The sequence below is a fragment of the Procambarus clarkii genome, chromosome 46 (assembly GCF_040958095.1).
Source record: "Procambarus clarkii isolate CNS0578487 chromosome 46, FALCON_Pclarkii_2.0, whole genome shotgun sequence".
NCBI lineage: Eukaryota > Metazoa > Arthropoda > Malacostraca > Decapoda > Cambaridae > Procambarus > Procambarus clarkii.
The window spans coordinates 32,087,648-32,093,002 of record NC_091195.1 but is presented as its reverse complement, the minus strand read 5'-3'; positions in this window follow the sequence as shown (position 1 = coordinate 32,093,002).

The following is a 5,355-nucleotide window of genomic DNA, read 5'->3' as shown; positions in this document are numbered from 1 at the left end:
TGCTGATACCATGTGTGTGTGTGTTTGGAGGCTAAGCTTGCTGATACCATGTGTGTGTGTGTGTGTTTGGAGGCTAAGCTTGCTGATACCATGTGTGTGTGTGTGTTTGGAGGCTAAGTTTGCTGATAATATGTGTGTGTGTGTGTGTTTGGAGGCTAAGCTTGCTGATACCATGTGTGTGTGTGTTTGGAGGCTAAGCTTGCTGATACCATGTGTGTGTGTGTTTGGAGGCTAAGTTTGCTAACACCGTGTGTGTACTCACCTGTTTAAATAATAATAGGGGTGTGTACCACCTCTGGTGCAATTGTAGAGACCCACAGCCTTGAAGAAAATAAAAGAGTATTCAGAGAAGACCTTGTGGATTCTCACTGAACACTAATCTTTTCTTCTCCTATCACCCCTCTTATTTTGTTTTATGCTGTATTCTATTATATATCATATAAATACATAGCCAAATGGCAATATTTATTATGTCTATACAAAAAGAAGACATCCACTTTATTTTTTTTCTCTCCTTTGTTTCTATGTGGATTTTGTTGTGACTAATTATTCTCCTCCTTCCCATCAACAGGTCTTCCTCACTGGGCTTGCTCGGCTTTTGTGTTACTGTGAGGGTGCCATCATCGTTTACCCTTCAAGACTGACTCATGCTGGCATTGCATTTGTGGACTTCCCTTCACAGTAAAGAGTCCTTCTCCATATGGTGATTGTCCAGGGCAAGCAGGGTGTGACTGCCATCTTGGAGAAGCAGGGTCTTTTAATATGAAGAATCTTCCGTCTTCTCTACTTACGCCAGCTTGTGCCGGCCTTGCATTCTTGTTACTTCATGGCCCTTGGGCCTTTTTTATTTATTTTACATAATAAATTTTTTGATTAATACCCGTGTTTCACAAGAGATCCTTAACATTTTAAGCACCAATTCTATTGACTAATGTACGTCTTGTAACCTTTAAGACATAAATAGACAAGACATAGATAAATGAGTGAATAATACTGAGTGACTAGGTTAGGGCGAGGAACATAGTACAGTGTCTGGCTTTGGAAGAATGCCTACTGTTTTAGAAACCTTATTGCCATGATCATAATCGTATGGGTTAAAAAGCATTTGTTGTCACTCCTACACTGTGGCTTGTTGAGCTTGAAACCTTTGCTCCTTGTTCGTGTTACATCTGACCTTTTGAAGAAATTGTATGAATCAATATCCTCCAAATTGTTCAGTATTTTAAAGGTTTCGCTCTATTACTCTCTCATTTGCATATATCTAAGCATATAGATTAGATATAGATTTAGATTAGATTTTTTATTCAGGTAAAGGTACATACATTGCAGATGAGTTACAAAGGGAAAGACAATGACTAGAGTTCACTAGCTCTATTGGAAGAGAAACGTCTGCAAGACAAGTGTGGGCAAAAATTAAGGTAGCTAAGGGGAGCAGAGCCCGGCCTGCGGCTCACAACGACCCCCAGGGTAAGGCTGAAGAACTAATACACAAGTGGAGTGATGCAGCATCCTCCTCCTCCCTCCCTGCAGAAGTAAGCAGGGAACAGCTCCTCCGACATAATGACAGAAGGATTAGGATAACAAGAGCACAATCTAGTGATGACGAGTATGGGGAACCAATTACAGCCAAGGAAGTAAAGGGGGCTATGAAAAGGGTAAAAGTACAGCACCTGGTGAAGATGGCGTCACCTACGACATACTCAATGCACTGTGTGAAGTGTCTGGCAATCCACTACTCCACCTGTTTAACAAGTCATTCCTATGTGGAGTGTTGCCCACACAATGGAAACATGCAATAATGGTCCCAATACCGAAACCCAATGACCCTGGCAATTATAGACCTATCAGTCTCATGTAATGCACTTGGAAGATGCTTGAAAGGATCATCCTAAACCGACTATTACACAAAATAGGCAGGTTAGGGGAGGGGTCAATGGATTTGTTAAAGGACGGAGGACAGCAAACTATAGTTAATTACCTTGCTAATGATACAGCTAAGTACTCCCAATAAACTCGCACCTCGGGGCAAAATTTTAAAATTTAAAATACAATACCTAAAGCCACTAATACGCATAGCGTTTCGGGCAAGTATATACGAAGTAAAACCCAAACAAAGAACTGACTCCGTAGGACCCATAAAAGATGAGACTAACAATTTTAAGTTGTATCATAAAAGGGCGGCAAACACTCTCAATGAATACCTAACATCAGTGTTCACACTAGAAAGCTTGAATGACATCCCATCACCAACACAAATGTTTGTCGGAGGTAAGGAGAATGAATTAAGAGAAATACCAATTACAAGCGACACAATCAGGAAGAGCATTGACAAACTAAAAGACTCAGAAGCCCAAAGTGTAAATGGATTTAAGTCCCAAGTCGTAAAGGAACTGGCAAATTAATTGGGTGGTTGTAGGTAGGAGCTGCCTCGTATGGGCCGGTGGGCCTTCTGCAGTTGCCTTTGTTCTTCTGTTCTTGTGTTCTTATGTTGAGTAGCAACATTTGCAAATTTGCAGATGATACAAAAATAGGTAGGGAAATTAACACGGAAGAAGACTCACTATCACTTCAAGTTGATCTAAATAGGGTTTTGAAATGGTCAAAAGATTGACAGATGCAGTTTAATGCTGATAAATGTAAAGTTTTGAGACTAGGTAATGATGATAGTTACAAGATATGAGCTAGATGGTGTTGAGATTGCGAAGTCGGATTGTGAAAGGGATCTGGGAGTTATGATTAGTAAGAATTTAAAACAAAAGGATCAATGCATGAATGCTCGTAATAAGGCAAATAGGACACTGGGATTTATTAATCGAAGTGTTAGTAACAAGACACCTGGTGTGGTTCTTCAGCTATATCTTGCTCTGGTTAGGCCCCATTTACATTATGCAGTTCAGTTTTGGTCGCCATATTATAGAATGAATATAAATTCACTTGAACGTGTCTAGAGTAGGGTGACTAAGTTAATTCCCCAAAATAGAAATCTTTTATATGAAGAAAGATTAACAAAGCTTAAATTGCATTCACTGGAAAAGCGAAGAGTTAGGGGTGATATGATAGAGGTTTACAAGTGGATGAATGGACATAACAAAGGGGATATTAGTAGGGTATTAAAAGTATCAACACATGACAGAACACAAAACAATGGGTGTAAATTGGATAAGTTTAGATTTAGGAAAGACTTGGGTAAATACTGGTTTGGCAACAGGGTTGTTGATTTGTGGAACCAATTACCGCGTAACGTGGTGGAGGTGGGGTCCCTCGATTGTTTCAAGCGCGGGTTGGACATGTATATGAGTGGGTTTGGGTGGTTATAGATAGGAGCTGCCTCGTATGGGCCAATAGGCCTTCTGCAGTTACCTTTATTCTTATGCTCTTAATTCACTATGCTTGCCAGTGAAACTCCTTTTCAGAAAATCGCTGGACCATGGAATAGTTCCCCTAGTAATAGTTGAAGGTGATGTAGTGATCGAGTAATCCTTATACTCCATTATCTCATCATCATAATGGCATAACTAATTACACAAGCATTAATCCTATCCCTATTTACAGGTAACGGTTTTCCACCCTTCTATATCTTACTGTGAGGTGTCGTCACCGTACATAAGCAAGCGACTTGAGAATAGCACATTACGGGCTATTCATGCCCGTGCCACCTCTTGGGTGGCTTAATCTTTATAAATAAATCAGAATAGCACACACCACACGGGAGACATCTCCCGTCACGCAGGGTGCAGTCGCACCTCCACAGATCTCCAGTATCAGCTCTTGATATTGGTAATGGCTCAAAAGGGCCACCACTTACGGGGTATTCATGCCCGTGTCACCTCTTGGGTGGCTTAATCTTCATCAATCAATCGAATAGCACACAGTACAATCTCCAGTCAAGAATGTAGCACTCGGCGTGTACAGTTCTAATCGACCCAAGACGCTACAGCCTCGACACAGAGCAGACAGCAGACTACGACCGTTGTTCAGGTCCATGTAAACTACATCTACCCGAAGTCCTTCGTCTGAATAGCCAGTTACCAGTTACAGGAGATACTTTTTCACCCACAGAGTTATTAACTCATGGAACCGCCTACCCACCGAAGCGGTACGTGGCAAAACGATGCTGATTTTCAAAATATACCTGGAAAAGATCATTAATTCCTCCCTACACCTGGGGGGTACCTTCGTTAAAGTAAAAAGGTATACAGAAATAACAAAGAAAATAGATATGAATACTATTACCTTCGATGTTAGTAGTAGTTGTGCAAGTGAGGAGAAAGAAAAAATATTACGGAGTTCATGGATGAAAGTAGATTGATAATATTATCTTGGAACGTTAATGGATTAAAAACTAGAGCGGTGGATGTACACTATTATACTCTTAGAGAGAATATTAACATAGTAGCACTCCAGGAAACTGGGGATAGGGATGGTAACATTCTGAACATGAAGATGAACATGTTGAACATGAAGATGTTCAACTGCTGGGCGAGCCCTCTCCTACTCATCTGAGGGGAGGGAGATTAGATTATGCTTGTTTGATAAATGCTGAGGGCATAGAGGAGAATTGTCTTACTGTGGATGAAATGCTAAGAGATTTTGCATTACAAATACAGCTTAAACTAGATAAAAAGCATGCCTGCCTTCAGAGGAAAAGCTTAAAGTTTAATAAGGGAGAATTAAGGGGTCTTGTTGGTCATATTAAGTCTTGGTATGATACTTATAAGCCAGTTTCGGCAGAAGCATTTTATTAAGATTTAATTAAGGAGGTAGATGTATTTAATGCAACATTGAACCGGAAAACATCTGGTATAGAAAAGCATCCCCCCATAAAAGTGTGCGGAGAAGAGAAAGGAAATTTTGAGCAAGTATTGGCAGGAGTTAGCAGAGAAAGTTGGGAGTAACAAACTTGAAGGAAATCTGGCAAGACATAAATGAAATAAGGGGTGAAAAGCATAATTTTGTTGCACATCCTGACCAGTAAGGAATTGCAAAAGGTCTCGTAAATAAATGGGCGGAAGCTGCCAAACTTAGTTCATTTAATTACCCGCTGTAACGAGAGAGTCGTTTGATTCTTGGAAAGATCTAAGAAAGGATTTTATACTTACAGCAGGTAACAGTGGTGATGTCACTTGCACAGGTATTACCAGAGAAGAACTAATAACGGCGATTAAAGTTGGGAAATCTACCGCCCCTGGGGAAGATGGAGTAACTTATGAAATACTTAATGAACTTGCCATTATGACGAAAAGCCCGCTGTTAGACCTCTTTAATATTAGTTATAAAGAGGGCAATATTCCCAGTAAATGAAAAAAACTATGATCATCCTTATCCCTAAAGCCAATGGAGAGTACAGACCTGTGT